At 44.1% G+C, this 22,218-nt stretch overlaps 1 protein-coding gene across 9 annotated transcripts in view; it reads left to right on the forward strand.

Moving 5' to 3' along the window:
* The window catches only part of ENOX1 (ecto-NOX disulfide-thiol exchanger 1), a 660,000-nt gene that overhangs the window by 289,098 nt on the left and 348,684 nt on the right, over positions 1 to 22,218 (forward strand). The window contains exon 4 of one of the 9 annotated variants that reach the window (XM_021065349.1): positions 11,146 to 11,245. The exons of the other annotated variants lie outside the window; for them this stretch is intronic. The gene's annotated coding sequence lies outside the window, so the exon portion shown is untranslated. The remainder of the gene's footprint in view (positions 1 to 11,145; positions 11,246 to 22,218) is intronic. 9 annotated transcript variants of the gene reach the window in all.

Below are 22,218 nucleotides of genomic sequence, written 5' to 3' on the forward strand. Positions count from 1 at the left end.
ATATTGGCCTTTTTAATTGAGTGAGTGCTCAAGATATTCTGGAATCAAACCTCGTTCCTTTATTTCTAGTATTAGTATTTGATATTACTAGTAACAATAATCAGAATATTTCTAGTAGTATTTGGTATTACTAATAATAGCAATAACGCTAGGGGTAGTATTTGGCATTACTAGTGATTACTAGTAATAATAATTATTACTAGTAATTAACCACTTTCTGTCAAGGTCTCTTTCTATAAAATGGGACTAACAGGATTTCTATGAGGATGAAATGAGCCAATACATGTAAGATACTTAAAACAAGCAGGATATTTTCCACATATATTCCTAGATATTATGAGTAGTACCGTAATTATTTAGGTAATCGCACAATAAAAGGAAGCAATGCCCCCAGATTTCTGCATCATGCAGCCTAAACTCAGATGCCACATTCGAACACGTGTAACTTGGGAGGAGTCAAGCTTTGTAGCCTCTAACGTCATTAACGTCTCTTTCAAGTGTAAGAGAATATGGCGTTGCTTAGACTTCCAAATACGAAAACGGAGATGGGAGAGTCAGAACTCGAAAGAGATACTGGCAAACATGTAAGGTCTCACATTCAAAAGGGAAAAAAAAAAAAAATCAGTGGAATGGCTGAATAATGGAATGAAAATGCTGAATTCCACAGTGGTGATCCACGTTAAGGCACTCCTCCCAAAATATGAAGAAATGAGACAGAAAATGAAAGCATGAGAGAAATGCAGGGCACGGAAAATCAATCCAAAAGGTCAAACATTTATTGACTTGGAGTTCTAGAAGCGAGCAGAGAAAATAGATAAGAAAATAATCAAAGAAATTATCAGAGGAATAGCAGGAGATAATTCCTCTAAGCTGAAGATAGACTATGCCTTGAGATTAAATCGTTTGGCCAGTTTCCAGCAGAATGAAAGAAAAACAACCCCTACCTAGGTGCATCTTGATGAAATTCCAGAACTCCTAGGATAGGATAAAGAAAAAATTATCTTCCCAAAGATGAGAAAGAAAGGTACCTAAGAAGGAGCATTATGTTAGCAGACTGGTTTCTGCCATACAGTGAAGTACAAAACTTTTAAATTGTCATGGAAAATTATTTTGAACCCAGCAATCTCAAGCATGAAGGTACAATAAAGATACTTTTAAAAGTGCCAAACCTGCTATAAAAAAAACTTACAGATCTGCCACAACAAAATGAAAAGCAAAATGAGTGCTAGAGTTTTTAAAAATGGTCAGTAAAATACTCACATTTGTAATAATGGTGGAGTTTTATATTAAGATTATAAGAAACTTTTATCCCATAGATTGATAGTCCTAAAGACTGGCGAATGTGGGAAATAGTACTCTGATATATGTACTTTAGGTGAAATTATAGTAATTCAGTGCACTCACTTTAGAAGGTACTGTGGCAGCATATATTACTATTTTAAGATATACATTTCATTTGATCCAACAACTCTCCGTGTCAGTGGTAAGAGAATAGTCTATGTATATATAGAAAGATTATATACTCGGGGGTATGTTGCCCAAGGGGTAGAACTTGGTCATTGGGCAAAGAATCATCTCAGTCACCTTCTGTGACACTTATATGACTTAAATAATTACGTGCCCAAGACTTCATTAGGAGAGGGGTTCTCAAGTCTGTCAGAGGCTATGTAAATAAAAAGGAGAAGGAGCCTGATCTACTTCATAGGAAACAAACTCATACGATCGGCATGGAAAAGGTGGTGTCAAGTCTTCTCCAAATTCCCGTGAATTGAAACATTTCATTTTCAGCTGAAATCAAGCTTAGAAAGTTTCAACCCAAGGGAAGCCCTTTGGGAAAAGTATGACAGAGTGAAAATTGGATTATAATGGAAGTCTATCTACTCTATAATTTTATGGTTTTCCAAACAGTATATCATCTCACTTTACATTGTGTTGGCTTAATTAGATGTTAGAAATATGGAAAACAATATTTAGAAGAAAGCAGAAACACAGACTTAATGAGACTCAAGCAGCATAAACAAAAGATAAATTCAGGTGTCTTTATATTTTAATCATATGGATAATAATTCTGGTGTAGAAATTTATGGTTATCACTCAGATTCTTTATCACATACATTGTATCTGATTTTTCTTCTTGCAAGATTCTTCAGGCTAAAGTAAGTGAAAGAGAATGAAACCAAAAATATGTTGCTTGTAGATTTCTTCCCAGCTGTGATGAAACCAACTCAATAAATTCTACTTGTATAAAAGGATTGAGAAGAGTTCTGGTTGTGACTCAGCTGGTTAAGAATCTGACTAGTATCCATGAGGATGTGGGTTCTACCTCTGGTCTGGCTCAGTGGGTTAAGGATCCGGTGTTGCAGCTGCGGATGGGTTGCAAATGCGGCTTGGATCTGGCATTGCTGTGGCTGGGGCTTGTGCCAGCAGCTGCAGCTCTGATCCAACCCTTAGCCTGGGAACCTCCATATGCTGCAGGTGCAGTCCTAAAAATAAATACATAAGTAAAGAAAATAAAAAGATTGAGAAATTGGGGTCCCAAAATCAATATTAAAAAAAAAAGAAAATCAAATCAGTTCTTCTTTCCTTAAGTGAGAATATGGCAGCATTTTTAGAGCAGAGGAAGTCCGTAACTGGGGTGGCTGGGGCAAAAGACAGAACTGAGTGTGATATAGTCTGGTCGTTGTGAAATGACAACAGCTGTCCCTGGAGGGGTGACATTACAGCTGTGGAGCACACAGCGCAAGGCCTGGCACATCATACTTCACAAACCCTAGCTGATATATTTAAACTATTAATTTACCCAGCAGATTTTATTGAGTGTCTGCTACGTGTCAAGTATTGTGCAAGGCTGTCCTACATGGATCTTTGGAGGGGAAGAGACCCAAGTTTGAGGGAGGTTATGTATGGCTTGTTCTGCCATTTATTTTAGAGCAAATGTCAAGAAGAAAGCAAAGGAGGAGTTCCCATCGTGGAGCAGTGCAAACGAATCCAACTAGGAACCATGAGGTTGCGGATTGGATCCCTGGCCTCGCTCCTTCAGTTAAGGATCCAGTGTTGCCATGAGCTGTGGTGTAGCTTGCAGATGTGGCTCGGATTCCATATTGCTGTGACTGGGGCTTAGGTCAGTGGCTACAGCTTCCATTAGACCCCTAGCCTGGGAACTTCCATATGCCGCAGGTGTGGCTCTAAAAAAAAAAAAAAAAGAAGAAGAAGAAATTATAGTTATAGCTGTGCTATAACTGGATGATTTTCTGCCTTAGGACTTTGAACTGGCATCCCTGAGCTATAGTACCTTTCAGTTAATGTGAGTAGGGAGGTCATGAGAAATTGTATATGGGCATAAATTTATTTTAGACGATAAAAAAACTTTAAATCCAAACTGTTCTACTAGCCACTGCTTTTCTTTTCTTCTCCTTGGCCTTCTAGTTCAAAGAACATTAGATCTTTTTTTTCCCCCAATATTTTAGAAAACTGTGCTTTTCTATTATCACAGAGCACGAAAAGCTCATTTAGAAACTTCTGTGTTTTTTTAAAAATTTTTCATCCTGTTTTTGTCAAGGCCAGAAGAAAGAATGAAAATAATGGGTAAGAAACAAAGGCTTTCAAGTGCAAGATGTAGGGGTTTTAATTAAAGAATGATGAAAAAGTGACTAGTCCTCCAAATCTTTAATAAAGCTAGTTAATTCTCCACTAATGCTGTAGGAATTATGCTCCAGCGAGCTGGGGTATTTTATTCATAATCAGGCAACATTATGTGCTTTTAATTAGCAGTTGTATTTCCATTTGTTGGCCACTATTGAAAGAAAAGGGATACCAAATAGCATCCTACCATTGCTTCTTAATCATCTTTTAAAAACGTTAGCCCTCAAGCCTGCAGAAAGCGTCATTTGCGAAGAATGCGTGGGTCGCACTAATAGGCCCATCTCTCTTCTCTCGAGGAAACCATCCCAAGTCAATTACAGACAGGGGAAAAGGACACCTCTCAATCCAAGGAATTAAAACTATATGTTATTCGGCAACCTACTGAATGAAAGAAAATACTTACCCATCATATATCAAAGGGCTTCATAGCCAGAATATATAAAGAACTCCTACAACTCAAAGATGGTAACAACAGCAAACAACCCAATTTCAAAAGTCTACGAAGGAATTAAATAGACATTTCTCCAAAGAACACATGCAAATGGCCAACAGACACATTAGGAGATGCTCAGCCTTCCTAATCTTTAGGGAAATGCAGATCCAAACCATAATGAGACCTCTCCTCATACCCGTTAGAATGGCGGCTATTAAAAAAATAAACGCAAAAACATCAGGGAGTTCCCATTGTGTCTCAGCAGAAATGAACCTGACTAGTATCCATGAGGATGTGGGTTCAATCCCTGGCCTCCCTCCGTGGGTTAAGGATCTGGCATTGCTGGGAGCTGGGGTGTAGGTCACTGATGAGGCTCAGATCCCGAGTTGCTGTGGCTGTGGCGTAGGCTGGCAGCTGCAGCTCCAGTTGGACCCATAGCCTGGGTGCAGCCCTAAGAATAAACAAAAAAATGCGGCCTTAAGAAAAAACAAAACAAAAAACAAACAAAAACAGAAGCAAGGGTAAAAGGCAATGAGAGGAAGGCGGTTGGATGGCTCAGGTAGTTTCTAGAAGCCTCTCCTGTGGGTGTAGCCATGGAGGATAGAAAGAAAGAGACAGAATCCATAGAAATTGTGAAGAAAGAAAGGAGACAACACACTCAGAACCTCTGCGCTAAATGAAGAAGAGTGATGGATGAGTTTTCTGATGGCGTAGCTGTTAAAAACTTAGTGTTGTCACTGCTGTGGCTCGGGTTCAATCCCTGGCTTGGGAATTTCCAAATGCCATGGGCGTCACCAAAAACAAATAAATAGATAAACGAAGAAGAGGAGTGGAGGAGTTATGAAGGGGATAAGCTGGGAGTTCCCGTCATGGCTCAGTGGTTAACGAATCCGACTAGGAACCATGAGGTTGTGGGTTCGATCCCTGGCCTTGCTCAGTGGGTTGAGGATCCGGCATTGCCATGAGCTGTGGTGTAGGTTGCAGACTCGGCTCGGATCTGGCATTGCTGTGGCTGTGGTGTAGGCCGGTGGCTACAGTTCCAATTCAACCCCTAGCCTGGGAACCACCATATGCCATGGGAGTGGCCCAAGAAATAGCAAAAAGACCAAAAAAAAAAAAAAAAAAAAAGAGGAGTGGAGTTAAAAGAGTTCAGGGTAGGATCTTCTCATTGACTATGTTTCTGGTTGTGACATGCCAGCCACTTCACCAGCACATGAATCCCTTGTCACGAAGGAGCATCCAGTGATTCAGTGGCTACATTATCGTCCTGTGCTAATTATAGCCCAGCCAGTGGCATCTGTTGATGATGGATGCTTGATACTTAGATTTACCTTCTAAGGAGCCAGCATGAAACCTCACAGATTGGGAAGTTCTATTATCTTCCAGCCTAGGGGACCTCAGAGGCTGTCTCGAGGGTGGAGGGTATCCGTGAGGGGGTTTGGGGGATGGGGTCCCTGGTCACTTCTACCAGAGCAGCTCTGCATCTGTCAAAAAAAATTGTGTTTCCTTGAAAGATTTTGCTTGAAAATAGCTTAACTGTGAAGAGGAAGGTTAAAAAGTCACTGAACCCCATCCGTCTTTGTCCGATGAAAAAATAGTGACTCCGCAAAGAAGTAATGTCCTCTTTATTCTGGTCCTTCTTGCTTGTGTCCTCCTTTTCCTGCTCTCCCTTTTTTTCCCCCCACTTTTCTAGTTAGTGCAGATTTTCAAAGGCCTTTCATCCTTGGAGTCTTATCATCAGCCTCTGCAGGGATTGGGGCGGATATAGAAAATTAATCATTTAAAAACATGAGGACCCAGGGAGTTCCCGCCGTGGCTCAGCAGAAATGAATCTGACTAGTATCCGTAAGGATGCAGGTCGATCCCTGGCCTCGCTTGGTGGGTTAAGGATCCGGCGTTGCCGTGAGCTATGGTGTAGGTTGCAGATGCAGCTCGGATCTGGCATTGCTGTGGCTGTGGTGTAGGCTGGCGGCTATAGCTCTGATTAGACCCCCTAGCCTGGGAACCCCCATGTGCCTCGGGTGTGGCCCTGAAAAGACCAAAAAAAAAAAAAATGAGGACCCAGGTTTCCTGCCTTCTAACCCACATCTCTTAGAACTAGAACTCATTCTCTGAGAGCCTCACCCAGGTAGGGCCGAGGAACTTGGCTTTTTAATGTGCACCTCTGATGCTGCTTTTGTAGGTAGTCCTGAGGCCACATTTTCAGAATAACCAGACTCAGGGTTTTTTCGGTTTTTTGGGTTTTTTTGTGAAGGAACAATCCCTTCACTGTGTGGGTCGGGAATTACTATTGAATTTGACGGATCAAACGTGGAGAACAAGTTGACTCCATCAAGGATGCCCCGCTTCTGTGATGTGGTTGGGACCCAAGCTGTGTATTCTTTCCACAAAACCATTGCTTCCCAAATGCGGGTCTACAGAACAGTGCCTTTCCGTGTTGGTTTTTTCCCTATGATCCATAGTTTCACTATGAAAAATGTAGGACGGTATTGAGTTTTGATTATCAAGAATCTCCATTGATTCTGAAATTCTTTTTTTTTTTTTAAAGAATTGCCTTTGTTTGTTTATGCTGGCCACACCCACAGCATGTGGAAGTGCCTGGGCCAGGGACTGAACCCAAGCCATAGCAGTGACCGAAGCCACTGCGGTAACAATGCTAGCTCCTTAACTCACCATGCCACAAGGGAACTCTTGAGATTCTTTAATACTAAATGTTCTTTTTTAGAATCTCATGATGTCATTATTTGCCATGTGTATTTATTCTCTTTCAGTCTGGGATGGTTTCTTAACTTTTCTTAATGTTTATGACTTTGATACTTCTGAAGATTATTAGCCAGTCATTTTATTTTATTGTATTGTATTTATTTTATTTTATTATTTTATCCTATTTTATCTTATTTTATTTTATTTTATTTTATTTTACTTTATTATTCATTTGCTTTTTAGGGCTGCACCCACAGCATATGGAAGTTCCCAGGCTAGGGTTGAATTGGAGCTACAGCTGCCTGCCTACATTACAGCCGCAGCAACTCGGGATCTGAGCAACGTCTGTGACCTATGCCCAGACCCACTGAGCGAGGCCAGAGATCGAACCCACATCCTCAAGGATACTAGTCAGGTTCCTTTCTGCTGTGCCACAATGGCAAGTACCTCGGCCAGTCATTTTATAGAATTTCCCTCCCTTTCTCTTTCTCTGATTTTCCTCGTGCTGAGGTTCAGCGTGTGTCATCGGCAGGAACCTCACCAGAGTTGACACTGTGTCATTATGGATTGTATCAGATGGTACAGAATTTTAATTTGCCCAATTACTGCTCCTATTCACTTTGATCTTTTTGATTCAGGCGATGTCTGCCAGAAATCTTCACTGTAACGTTCTGCCTTTCTCATTTCTATTTAAGAGGCGTTTTCGTGGGAGGTAATTTGAAGCTGTAAATATCCCCCTTCTAATCAAACAAGTTTGAAGCGCGCTTGTTTGTTTAGGACTCATAGGTTCCTGTTTTTCCATGAGTCATCATCTTTTGCTGTTATTATTTATTTTTATGCTCAAATTGTCTCATACTTGCCAAGAGGGAGGCTGTCCAAACTGGTTTCTGTGTCCTTTTTTAAAAATAAGTTTATTATAGTTGATTTCTGCTGTACAGCAAAGTTACTAAATGTTCTTAGTAACAAAATATCCCTTCTTTCATGGCTCAATGGTAATCCTATGGTTTCTTTTTTAATGGCGTCAATCTACGAATCTGGATACCCAAATACTAAAATCTCAGTAGTTCCACTTGAAAAGAAAGCACTAGGCAGGCTGTGAAATGCTGCCCTCCCGGCCTCTCTGTGCCCCAGGCTGGGGTACCTGGTGGGTTCCACAGAACACTGTTTGAGAACCACTGAACAGTGGGACGTGCACCAAGCAGGGAGTTGTGAGACCTCAATTCTCATCTTATCTCCATCCTTAATTAGCTCGGTGACTTCAACAGATCACTTCATTTAACTGGGTCTGTATCATCATCAGGATTTCTGTCTGCTTAGGGACATATTCCTATATTTTAAAATAAGGGAATTATTAAAACGGATTAGTGGTTATTTTCCTTCATTACAAGTAATTCATCAGCTCTACCATATTTGTATGAAACAGCTAATACAGTTTTTTATTAAGCCCAGTACACAGAAAGCTCATTAAGCCAACACTGGCTTACCCAGAGTGGTATTTAATTCAAAGCAATTGCTATTCCCTAGTAATCTAGATCTCTGTGGTTTCGTAGTAAAATATTGAATTATCTGAATCTCGTTAATGCAAGACTCATTTTTTTTAATTTCCCTATTTTTAAATAGCGTTTTCCTCCCAATTTCAGAGCTCTGATGTATATGCCGGTGAACAGCAGCCTCGAACCTAACAGAAGGTGGATCCACCTTGATAGCGACAGTCCCGCACAAATGCTCTGATCTACCCATACATACGTCATCGGATGCTTAGGCTTCGATTCCGTCCTTGACTCTGTACTAATCCATCTCCACGGTGTCTTATAAATACTTAAATGCTGCATCAGCTTTAAAATCCATATTTCATTTGGGGGCCTCTCTGTTGCCTTGTAGCACTAATTTTTTCATGCGTTCGGCAAGCCCATAATGAGCTCGCTCTATGTGCTGAACCGAGCTAGACCTTGAGGGCACAGTCCCCGACGTCAGGGAGCCCCCAGTCCAGCAGAGGAGTTGGGCTTCCAACTGCATGATTAAAATACAGTATAAAGGCAGCATCGGACAATTTATATTTTCAGTCTTTACACTCGCTCTCCTATTCTTGTTTGTCCCAAGCATTGGCCTTGTAGGGCAGAGTATCTTTTGGTGTAGGCTGGACTTCAGGTGGGAGAGGTCATGGGTGTCCTCAGCCCCCCTTGATAACATGCGGCGGCTGTTCAGACCTTCCCTCCTCTGCTGTCCTCCCTTTATAGGAGGAAGGACACGAGAGTGGCCTTGTAGGGCTCCGGGACAAAGAACTGCTTTGGTAGCAAAGGACTTGATGTGTATGCAAGATATGGAGGGTATAGGGGAGGCTTTGCAGCCTTCCTCATGGCGGGGAGGGTGCTCCCTGGGCTCCTGGGAAACGCAACTTGGACACGGTCTCGCTATGGGAACCAGAGCCCTGGACCAGCGTCAGTTGTTCAGCAAAGTAGGCTGAGCCTCTGCATCAGTCTCTGGGTGATCCTGGCCTATCGTATCCCCTACAGCACCCATCATCCCATTGGGTTGTATCAAAACATGTCTTCTAAGGGCGGATATCCCATTATTCTCAAATTGATGCTGTTTTATGATTCACTTGGTCATGACAGTAAGACATTGGAATGTACCAATTTGTGCCTTTCATAATGTACCTATAAAATATAGAATGTATTTATTTAGTCTTTTTTTTTTTTTTTTAAAGGGCTGCACTGACGGCATATGGAGGTTCCCAGGCCAGGGGTCAGATTGGAGCTGTAGCTGCCTGCCTTCGCCACAGCCACGTCAGATCCAAGCCACATCTCTGACCTGCACCACACAGCTCATGGCAATGCCAGATCCTTAACCCACTGAGCGAAGCCAGGGATTGAATCCACATTCTCATGGATGCTAGTTGGGTTCGTTAACCACTGAGCCAGGATGGGAACTCCATAACATATAGAATTTAATTATGCTCCTATAGGGGAAAAAAAAAGCCCTGTTTCTAGACACAAGAGGTCAGTGTACCTCAGGCAGAGGGTCTGGACACCTTATGCAAATTGGGTTGCCTTCTTCACACCCTTCCAAGTGAGAGTGTGCGCTACTTTTGTTTGACAACCAGTGGTGTGTTCTCAGGCATCCCCCATATTAGGGAAGACTGATTCTGGTAAAGTATACATGCAAAGTGTGTATCATACCAAGCTCTGGCGAATTCCTGGAAGTTCCTGCACGAGCATTTCCCTTCTTCTGACCTCCCCTCCCCTCCCTCTCTCCTTCCCTCCTCCCTTTCGCTAACTAGAGGGAACCATAGTGTTTGCATGTGGATTAAAACATGGCCCCACTCATTGGTTCCTTTCTGTGTTTACCTGGCTTGGGGGTCTTGGGGGGTGAGGGGGCTGGGAGGGACCTGAGGTCCTGGGAAGTCACGTCCCTCCTTTCTCTCGACTCAGATGGTAGTTCTTATGGATCGTGTACATTTTGTTCTTGACCCTGCATTGGAATGTCTGAGTTTGTCCATTTTCCCCACAGAATTATGGTTCCCTAAGGATGGACTCTTACCTAAGTACATCGTCCGCCCCCATCCGTGTAGTTTTGCTCTTATAGTTGGGGATCAGGGAGTGGGGTGACCCTGTGAACGCGTAGGGTCTTCTGATAGAGACACCCCCCCCCTCCTCATTTGCCAGCCCAGGGCGATTTCAGAGAGCCAATCATCTAGATAGTTATGTGTTTCGTTGCTGTCGTTTCGGGTTTTTGTTTTTTGTTTTTTTTTTTCTGTTTTGTTGTTGTTGTTTTTACAGTGAGACACTTGACATCAAATTCTGTTTTTACACAGCATCCATAGGCATCATGAGAGCCTCTAGCTGTCACTCCTTTTTGATTCATTGGACTCCAGGCGTCCTTCGACATCTCTTCCCCTCTACCCCGTTCATCTGAGCCTCATTTGGCCTCTCTTGGCCCTACCTGGTTGTCCCAGGTATTTGCATCACAGTTCCCCCTGCACAGTTGGTGGGGCCAAGGATGAAGCAGCCTCTTTACACCGCACACCCCTCCCTGGCCTACCCTCCTCCAGCGTTCGCCGAACGTAGCCTGTTGTCTTGTGCACAAGGACACAGGAGATTTTGGATTCAAGTCAGGGGTTGAGCACCACGTCTATCCCTTATCAGCTTCATGGCCTTGGACAAATTATTCTTCTCACCTGACCTCATCATCTCTTAAAATGAAGATAACCAAACCTGCCTCACAGGGTTGTGGAAGTTAAATCAGGTAACCAGTTGGTGCTGGTTTTCCTGCCCTTTCTCTCAGCTGGTGTGTTTATATGGGAAGGAACGGCAATGACGTTGCATTTTTCTGTAGTATAATTCGTCGGCACCATCCTTATATTTCAGCTCTCTGAAGGATATCACATTTTTTGGGGAGGTATGGAGAGCTTCTTGAACCGACAGAGATGATCTAACTACAGAGATGATGCACCTACACTCGCTGCAGGTAATGGAAAAAGAAGTAGGTTTCTGCCTTGGAGAAAGTTACTTCCAACCCAGTCTGATTTCATTTCATGGCACTGTGCTCATATCTTACAGTGTGTCTATGAAAAAGAATGGAGTAGTCTAGAATTCTTATGCTATCTCTTTAAAACTAAACTTCTAAAGAATGGGGCCATTGGGAGTTCCCTGGTGGTCTCATGGTAAGGACTCAGAGGCTGCACTGCTGCGGCCTGAGTTCGAGTCCTGGTCTGGGAACTGTGATCCCACATTGAGCCACTGCAGGTTACGGGGAGAAAAAAAAAAAGGGCTTTTGGTTTATGGGTGAAGTGCAGTTAGAGATTAACTTTGCAGAAGCTTGAAGCCCTACCATGTTTTATGGCTGTGCCCTTTAGCTCTTAATGTGGCCCATTTTAATTGCACATCTTCTGAGGTGTTTGCTTATGCAATTGGCCATTTGGCACTCGTCTGCGGTGCTTTCAGCAGCCCTGCTTTTGCCCTTTCACTTTTTTCTTTTTTCAGTCCAGTACAAATATGCCATATTGACACATTTTCAGCAACTTAAATAATTGACTAGCTTCCTTAGTTTAGTAATTTTTTGTTTTAATCCTGATATCTACCAAGGAAGAGAAAATTCATGAAAGCATTGCTTTTAAAGAGTGATGGTCAGGGGGGGTTCCTGTCGTGTCTCAGTGGTTAACGTATCTGACTAGGAACCATGAGGTTGTGGGTTCGGTCCCTGGCCTTGATCAGTGGTTAAGGATCCGGCGTTGCCATGAGCTGTGGTGTAGGTTGCAGATGTGGCTTGGATCCAGCATTGCTGTGACTGTGGTGTAGGCCGTTGGCTGTAACTCTGATTGGATCCCTAGCCTGGGAACCTTCATATGCTGCAGGTGCAGCCCTAAAAAGACAAAAAAAAAACCAAAAAAACAAAAAAAACAGTGATGGTCAGGGTGCAGGGTGAGCCTGCTGCCCTGATTGTGTGGTTCCTGACGCAGAGCCTGCCTCCTTCCTATTTTCCCATCGAGGCTGACCCTTGGCTCTTCTGACCACTGCCTGGGTGGTTGCAAAGCATCCTGGGACCTAGACCTGCTTGTTGGGACCTAGACCCTCAAGTGCTCACATAATGCTTCCATCTCAGGCCACCTTCTCTTCAGACGTCCCCTACTGCACCTGGTCTGTGGTCACCCCAGCAAAGCCCTCTAGTCCCATTCTAGTCCCATGTCGGTCTGACTCATTTGATGGGTGGTTTTCTTCATGGGTGTGGATCATGTCTTTCCATCGAGATAAAAAGCCCAATGAGAAAAAATAAAAGAAAAAAGAAAAACGATGTCTTATCATTTTCTGCACCCCACTAGCTAGCCTAGTTTTCTTGCACGTAGCAGGAGATAAGTCAGTATTTAGTAGTAATTATCTTAGTCTAATCAGGCTGCTGTAACAAAAGCACCATTCATTGCATGTCTTATAGACCACACAAATTGATTTCCCAGGGTTCTGGAGGCTTCAAAATCCAAGATCAAGGTGCCAGTGGCTTCCATTTCCAGTGAAAGACCATTTCCTGGTGTCTTGTCGTTGTAACCTCACAGGACAGGAGAGGCAGTGGATCTTTCTCAAGCTTCTTTTGGCAGTCTTTTTTTCTTTTTTTTTTTTTTTAATCAATGGTTGTTTCGCTGTTAGTTGTGATTTGGGTGTTGTGCTCCTGAGAGGAGGTGAGCTCAAGGTCCTTCTACTCCACCATCTTGAGAAATTCCCTTTCTCAAGTCTCCTTTATAAGGACACCATCCACCTTGAGGGCTTTGTTTTCATGACCTAACTACACCCCAAAGGTCCCCACCTCCTAATACCATCACATTGGGCATTAGGTTTCTTTTTCTTGTTTTTGTTCTTTCTAGGGCCGCACCCACCGCACATGGAGGTCCCCAGGCTAGGGGTCAAATTAGAGCTGTAGCCCCCTGCCTACACCAAAGCCACAGCAACGCCAGATCCTTAACCCACTGAGTGAGGCCAGGGATTGAACCTATGTCCTCATGGATACTAGTTGGATTCGTTTCCACTGAGCTACAACAGGAACTCTCTAGGTTTCAACATACGAATTTAGGGAGGAGCATACAAATATTTGGATCATAATGTAAATAAAATATAATTCTCATTAAAAAAAAGAAAACTTGCCTTTTACTTTGGGGAACTTATTAGTAAGATAATTAGAATATCAAGACCAACTGTTACACTTAAGAGAATATAAAGAGCAACCAGGGGCAAGTCCAGTGAAGTTCATCCTAGACAGGTGTCTGGGGAAGGCACCCTTGGACTTGTTTCTGGCCTCCCGTGGGAGAGTAAGTAAAAGGATGGGCATTGCCCAGGGTCATTGTGATGAGCCAGATCACTAAGCCAGCGGAGCCGTCTCCCAGCAGAACACTGGCACATTTCTCAGCTTGAGTTCATTTATTAATTCAGTGACTTGATGAACATTTTAAGAAGCATTTGCCATGGGCCAAGCACTCTGCTGGGTTCTGGAACACTAAGATGAAGGAGACCCAGGCTCCCTCAGGACGCTCACCGCCCAGTAGAGGCAGACACATTCCTGGCCCTTTTAAAGTAGTGTAGGAGTTCCCCTTGTGGCTCAGTGATAATGAATCTGACTAGTATCCGTGAGGACCCACAGGATCGATCCCTGGCCTTGCTCAGTTGCCATGAGCTGTGTTGTAGGTTGCAGATGTGACTCAGATCCCACGTTGCTGTGGCTACGGGGAGGGCCAGCAGCTATAGCTCCAATTCAAAAGCTAGCCTGGGAACTCCTGTATGCCTTGGGTGTGGCCCTAAAAAAGCAAAAAAAAAAAAAGAAAAAAAAAGTGGTGTAAATGTCGAGGGATGGAGATGTTGTATGAGACATTGGGGGTCTAGCAAGGACACTGAACCCATTGGAAGTCGAGCCATTTCCATAGTCTAAGTCAAGGTCACAGCAGAGATGAGGGCAGTGAGCATAGACCTAGGACTGCGGAGAGGAGGGGTTACAGCACAAGTCGGAGAAGATCAGGTTCTGCCTCCCCTTGCTGCCCCCCCTTCTCCCCCAGGCCCGCTCCTGGGATCTCCTCTGGGCTCTGGGGTCTCCTGGTCTTGGCTCTCCCAGCCCACTTTGACCACCAGCCAAGTGCTCAGTATAGACTTTCTGCCAGGTGCTCTGGGCAGACAGAGATGAACTCTCAACACATCCCAGAGCTAATGAGAGGTAGGTCCTGGGGAGTGTGTGTGCAAAGGCATTTCAGGTGCTGGAAACCGTTTGAGGTGCAGCACAGAGGGTGGAACTGGGAATAAATGGTCCAAGTGGTGACCACGTAGGCTGTAGAGGTAGGTTTGTTTTTTCAGCCCAGCATGCAGTTAATGCAGTGCTGTAGGCTGGCGGGTCAGAGGTCGTGTGTAGGGTAGATGGTAAGCCTGGGAGAAATGCACATGCGTTCAGTAAAGCTATTGGTTTGGATCTGTTGCAATTGGATGAGTTTGTATGCATTTCAATTGCCCTGACAACTCTTCTTAAGGAAACTTTTGCATGGAGATTCCTAACCAAAGGGCACCACATGGTTATTTGAATGCTTGAAACTAGCAGCCATGCTTTTTGTGTTCTACCCATGTTCTCTTTAAGCCCCCAAGTCTTCCATATACTATGAAATGTAAATAAGATTTGGCAAGGCTTCCCGATTGGGGTGGGAGAGACTTTTGTTGCAGACTCCCTAAAATCCCTGATTGCAGTCTTAAATTTAATGAATGTTGAAATGAATGGAGAGGCCATTTGGTTATGTTTTCCATAGTTTGCTTTTAAGTTCTTCATTGTAGACGTGGTTGGGGAGTATGTATTGTATGTGAGTTAGTCTCCATCTCAATGGAAAACTAAAATCTGAAGCTCATAATTGAGAATATTCAGGTCAGGGTGCTTTGCTAGTATTTGAAAGATCCATGAGATGGTGGCCGTAAATGTTTTAGTGATCTTGGTCTCTGATCAGCAAGGAGGATTTAGAATTTTTACCCCCGTGGTAAAATGAAGGGGCTCAAGATCTGTGGATGAACAGGATGTAAGAATCTAGCGGACCAACTCCGGGAAAGCCAGTTGCCTTTTGAACATGACCAAAGGTTCATAGCTCTGGACATCTTGTATGCAAGACTGTCCTTAACTAACTAAAAGAGTTAGCTGAATGTGGTATGAGAATATCATGATATTATCTGCCTGCACTGAACTTTGGATTCAAAATGCTGCTGGCACCCTAAAGAGAACAGAGAGAAGGACCTCTTGTGGAACTCATTACATCACAGTTTTTGTGCCTCTTTGCAGAGAGATGTTTGCATATGGGGCAGAATTTGGTAGCAAGCTTGTGAGAGAGGAGACCTATGCTCTCACCTGTCAAAAGAAGTCGAGTATCTGTGAATGATCCAGTGGTCTTGGATCAGTTCTCACTCTACACCTCCTGGGAATGAACTGAAAGAAGGGGGTGAGACATTTAAAGAACTGTTACATTTAGGATGGGTAAAGAGTGAGGTCCTACTGTACAGCACAGGGAGCAGGGAGCTCTATCCAATCTCTTGGGATAGAACATGATGGAAGACAGTATGAAAAAAAGAATGTGTGTGTGTGTGTCTGTGTGTGTGTGTACGCACATATACGTATGTATATGTGACTGGGTCACTATGCTGTATGGTAAATCAACTATACTTTAATTTTAAAAAAAGAAGAAGAAGAAGAGGGAATTTCCATCATGGCTCAGTGGAAAGGAATTCAACTGGTATCCATGAGGATGTGGGTTCCATTCCTGGCTTCGCTCAGTGGGTTAAGGATCTGGCGTTGTGGTGAGCTGTGGTGTAAGCTGGCAGATAGCAGCTCCAATTCTCCCCTTGGCCTGGGAACTTCCATATGCTGTGGGTGTGATCCTAAAAAAAAAAAAAAAGCAAAAAATAAAAGAAGAAACCTTCTTGATGTGGTTGATGAGTTCTTGGGAAGGGATGCCTTCTTTAGATTGGTTTTGTTTGGGGGCCGCTCCTTCTGATTGGGTGTCAGTGCTCCCTGATGTGTCCCATAGGATCCATGTCAAGAGAAAATCATAGGACATTCGTGGACCACAGGGCAAAGCAGAGATAATTGGCCCACACTGGAGTCCATCAAGCCCACAACCAAGATAGAAGCACTGACTCCTTTGTTCTTGAGCAGGGACCTTGACTGGGCTGTATTTCCGACAACAGTGCGTTTCAGAGAACTGTGTGTTTCACCTGAAACTTTCAGGAACCTGAAGGCTTGAGGCTATTTCCCTTAAATCACCGGGCTAAAAGCTTCACAAATATATTTTCCACCACAAACGATAATTGCCGGGTACAGTGGATAGTCTGTTCTATCTTAGACACACTATTTATTCGTGCGGCAATCTGAGCTCTCCATCACTGAATTAGCATAATGGCTTTAGCCTGTTTTCGTCTTAGGGTATTGTTTAGACGGAAAAATTAATACGGTCTGTTTCTACTAATCACAAATTCCATTTTGTATTTCTTTGATATACTCTCTTTGATGTGAGGGAAAAGACTAAATCTCTTTTAAAGGGAGAAATATGTCAGCCCGTCCGTGGAGCAGGTCTGCAATCCCAAGAATGTAGTAAGCTGCACCAGACAGGGACGTTAAGATTCTATGTTTGGGGCTGCTTTGCTTGTGCGAGGAATGTAATTACCACTCGGGTGGCTTTCTAGGCATGTAAGATGCTCTCTCCCTAAGACCAGAGAATGTTCTGCGACTCTCTGGTTTGAAGTACGGGGCCCCTGAAAGACATGTTAGATCCAAGACCAACGAGACTTTTCTGGAAGCAGGAGCCAAAGAACCAATTCCGCCCCATCGTTCTCTTTGTTCTTCTTGGGCTAAAGAAGTTTGTTTTCCCCAGGTGGCTTCAGTGGTCACTGCCGAGCAAGGAAACTTGATCCTTTGGTAGCCAAGAGAGCAGAGCTCTTTCTTGCTTTTGCCAGCGGGAGAGGGAAGGACCGCATTCACGAGCCAAGCTTCACTTCCACCATCTGCTTACACATTTCTAGCCCCAATGCCAGCACGCACTAATGTGTACAGGAGTGTCCCCGAAAACCAGTGTCTGATTCACATTTTCAGAGGTTTATCCAAGATTCCCCGCTGACTAAAATTATACTTTCAGAGATTTTTTATTGGAAATTTGGATGGCTTTCCATTTGGCGGTGGCTTTGACTTTTCTGTTCTCCAGGCTTTCTGTCCAGAAATTAATGACATGTAAATGAGCACAGGGATTTAGAAACCTTTGGTAAATCCTATTATAAAGTGAATAACCATCCCTTACTTTGTATACAGTGACACGCCTGTGCCTCCAGCATCTCTGCTCACCTCGAGACACCTGGGGCAGAAAATTAAAAAGGTTCCATGTCTGCCCTGCGGGGGTCGACGGTCCCCTGTGGCAGATGGGAGCTGATCTGTGGGTGCAGTGCGGGGTGGTTAGTTAGTGCCTTGAGGCCGGTGTGTGCTGGGCCCTGGCGGCCAAGAAGGGGGGAACTCCTCCTGGACATCTGGGGATGGTGGTCCAGGTTTGTCCAATGCGAAGGCATTAGCCATGTGCAGCGGGGCGGGGGTGTACAGGTCATGCTCCCCCCATCACTTCTTTGGCCAAGTACAAATCTTGGGTTTTTGTTTTTGTTTTTGTTTGGCTGTGTCCGCAGCATGCGGAGGTTCCCAGGCCAGGGGTGGAACCTGTGCCACAGCAGCAACCCAAGCCACTATGGTGACAGTACCGGATGCTTAACTCACTGCGCCGCAAGGGGACTGTACAAATCTTGGTTTGAAGCTGCAGGTCTAGCCTCGTGCTGTGGTTGACACCTGGACTCACACCAGACAGCCTGGGCTCATGTCTTGAGTGTGGCTTTTTTTTTTTCTTTCCTTTTTTTGCTTTTTAGGGCCGCACCCACAGCATATGGAGGTTCCTAGGCTAGGGGTCGAATCGGAGCTACCGCTGCAGGCTTACGCCACAGCCACAGCAACGCCAGATCTGAGCCGTGTCTTTGACCTACACCACAGGTCATGGCAACGCCGGATCCTTAACCCATTGAGCAAGGCCAGAGAGTGAACCTGCCTCCTCATGGATGCTAGTCAGATTTGTTAACCGCTGAGCCATGAAGGGAACTCCTTTGAGTGTGTTTTGAGGCAAGTCCCTTTAGCCTCTCCTTGCATAGTTTCCTCATCTATAACATGGGTATTATAATAATACCATCTACCATGTAAGGTGGTGAGAATTTAATCAAGTAGCTGGCCCTAGCATGCAGTAAATACTGTGTAAGTACTTGTTAAAGACTTAACATAGTTCGTATGGTAAGACTCAGAGGGTCTGGGCAGTGACTTGTTCATTAAAGGCACTCAAACAATGAGTTTAAAAGATTGCAGAAATGTTCCCAAGGACAAGCTGACTGACTCTCCAAAGTTTAGAGACAGAAGAAAAGACTTAGAGCAGCAGGCCTCCAACCCCACTACGAGTAAGATTTACCCACGGAGCTTGTTAAAATGCAGACTCTTGGGCCCACCCTCCAGAGCATCTAATTTGTAGCTTTCCTGTGAGATCCAGAAATACACATTTAAAAACTCACCCAGGGAGTTCCCGTTGTGGCGCAGAGGGGACGAATCCGCCTACGAACCATGAGGTTTCAAGTTCAATCCCTGGCCTCGCTCAGTGGGTTAAGGATCCAATGTTGCTGCGGCTGTTGTGGAGGCTGGCAGCTGTATCTCCTTTTTGACCCCTAGCCTTGGAACCTCCATAGGCCATGAGTGCAGCCCTACAAAGCAAAAGTGAATAAATAAAATAAATAAAAATAAAAACTCACCCAGGCGTTCCTTGGTGGCACAGTGGGTTAAGGATCTGGCATTGTCACTGCCATGGCTTAGGTTGCTGCTGTGGCGTGGGTTCAGTCCCTTACATGGGAATTTCCACATGCCAGAGGTACAGCAAGAAAACCAACCAACCAACCAAACAAACAAAAAACTCCAAATAAAAAATAAAACGAAAAACAACTGCAGGGATCAGAGCATCTCATGCAGACGGTCCTTTGACCTTTTGGAGCACATGACCTGTAGAGGCTCAGAGGACCTGTGTCCTGGTCCCAGCTCTGCCACTTCCTGGTTGTGTGACCTCGGACAAGTCCATGAACCCTGTGCATATCCATGCATTTGTCTGGAAATGCCACCGTAGCTGTGCCCTCTGCCCTGAAGATGAAAGATGTGCATCTGAGAGGTACCAGTGAACTGTGAAGAGGTCTCGTTATTGGCAGTGAGGGGGCCTCAGCCCACCGAAGGGCCAGCAAGAAGTCTCAGCCCTGATGACAAGGTTCTTTAGGACTGGGGACCATGAGGGGGATCAGAGCTGGACCTCTGGCCCCGTTCTTCCAGGAAATCCACCTGTCTCTTCTAGAGCATCTCAATTGACGATCCAGCTGAGATGCCAGGGCTCAGCAGGCATAGATTAAGGGAGTTAGTCTTTGCTAAGGCAGACAGCCCCCTAATGAGACAGCTCAGGTTGTAACAGAGCCCTACAGATGAGGCCAGAGTAGGCCTACCAGTAGATTTCAGCTTATCTGTGTAGACAGCTGCCTGGGAAAGGGTTAATTAGAACAGGCTGTCGGAGTTGAGTGGGGCCAGAGCCCAGGACCTGGGTGGGGAGAGCAGAGGGGAGGGTTGGGCGCCCAACGCTGTTCATTGTTCCCTCCCAGCTGTTTAAGTTAACACTCCCTCTCAACCCCTGGCGTTTGGCTGCAGTCACCGGTTCACATGCCAAAGTGAAGCGAGCAGAGAGATTTGGGGGGAAAAAAAATAAAGGAGAGGAGAGATATTTTTTAAATTTCTTGAGATAAAAACATTTGGTGTTAGCTGGAAACATGTGCCTGAACTATCATTGCTTCTGGTTTAGGAATTTAGCAGCTACCCATAGGTGCTTACTGGGATGGAATAAAATAGGACTGAAACAAAGCAAAACAAAATAAGCCTCTCCATTGGAAATTTAGGCCATTATAAAACTGGTTTGAATTTTATTTTATTCCACTTTAATTTTAATAGAATCCAAGAAGAAAAAGAGCTGAAATCCAAAATTGCCTCTTTGTCTCTAGAGGTGAATATGAAATAGATATGCCTGCTTTACTTAACCCATGAGCAGAAAAGCTAATTATTACTGCTTCGCTCCCTGTCTGCTAAGAGAGAAATAGAGGCACATACAAATGTGTACAGAAATGTGTCTGAATATAAACAAGCGTTGCATTAATATATGTGTTTCATGGTTAAAGATTTTGATGTTTTCTAGGAAAGCCATTGTTTATATACTAAATTAACAAAAAATTGTGTTGAGAGCCTTTTTTTTTCCTTGAGATCTATTGTTTTTCTTTTCTTTTTGTTAATATTGATTTTTATTTTTTCCATAATAGCTGGTTTACAGTGTTCTGTCAATTTTCTACGGCACAGCGAGGTGACCCCGTCACACATACATGTATACATGCTTTGTTCTCACATTCTCATGCTCCATCATAAGTGACCAGACATAGTTCCCAGTGCTACACAGCACGATCCCATTGCTTCTCCATTCCAGAGGCAATAGTTTGCATCTATGAACCCCAAATTCCCAGTCCCTCCCACTCCCTCCACCTCCCTCTTGGCGACTGCAAGTCAGTTCTCCATGTCCATGATTGGAGATGTATCGTTTTCCAACCTATGTGATCAACAGCTATGGGAGAACTTTTCCTTGATGCTAAAGAAGTACTTGTGAATTTCCCCTTCTTTATTGATTGATTATAGATGTATTCCTTACTTGGGTGTTATTTTTCCTCATTGAAATAAGCCTTGGAGTTCCCATTGTGGCTCAGTGGAATTGAATCTAACTAATATCCATGAGGACTCAAGTTTGATCCCTGGCCTCGCTCAGTGGGTTAAGGATCCGGCATTGCTGTGAGCTCTGGTGTAGGTCGCACACATGGCTCAGATCCCATGTTGCTGTGGCTGTGGTGTAGAAGGCAGCTGCAGCTCTTAATTCAACCCCTTGCCTGGGAACCTCCATATGCCGTGGGTGCGGCCCTAAAAAGACAAAAAAAAAAAAATCTCATAAATAAATGTAGGTCACAGTTGGAGGTGCTGTCATGATACTTGACCTATCATTGAAGAGAACCTCAAAATTTCCTGGGGGAGTAGATGGATAGTTACTTGTGTTTAGTCGGAGACAGCTCACTGGGTTGCCAGGGGAGGTTTGTGTTAAGAATAATGGAATTGGAGTTCCCACTGTGGCTCAGCTGCTTAAGAACCTGACATAGTGTCCATGAGGATGTGGATTCGATCACTGGGCTTGCTCAGTGGGTTAAGGATTGGACATTGCCACAAGTTGTGGTGTAGGTCACAGAAGTGGCTCGGATCCTGTGTTGCTGTGGCTGTGGCCCAGGTCAGCAGGCAGCTGCAGCTCTGATTTGACCTCTAGCCTGGGAACTTCCATATGCCACAGGTGCGGCCATAAAAATGAAAGAAAGAAAAAATAAAAAGAATAACGGAATAGTACATGGAGTTCTTGCTGTGGCACAGTGGGATCCACAGTGTCTCTACACGAGTTCAATCCCCAGCCTGGCGTATTGGCTTAAGGACTCAGTTTTGGCACAACTGTGGCGTAGGTCTCAATGCCCGCTCTGATTTGATCCCTGGCCCAGGAACTCCATATGCTTTGGGGTGGCCAAAAAAGAAAAAATAATAATGCAATAATACTTACATTAATTATTCCTACTTTATGATATATCATTAGAGTTACCCTATCCAGTACTGATTCAAGGTGTAAAAATCAGAGAAGGGCAAAGGATGAATCTTAGAAAAATGGGAATGGTCTCAACCTGTGCCCATCTCTCCACTCTTATTTCTTGCCACTTCCCTTCTTGTTCTCTACACACCAGAGAAGGGTTTTTTTCCATGTTTCACACCCTCCATTGTTCCGTTCC

This window comes from Sus scrofa, chromosome 11 (genome assembly GCF_000003025.6).
Source record: "Sus scrofa isolate TJ Tabasco breed Duroc chromosome 11, Sscrofa11.1, whole genome shotgun sequence".
NCBI classification, from domain to species: domain Eukaryota; kingdom Metazoa; phylum Chordata; class Mammalia; order Artiodactyla; family Suidae; genus Sus; species Sus scrofa.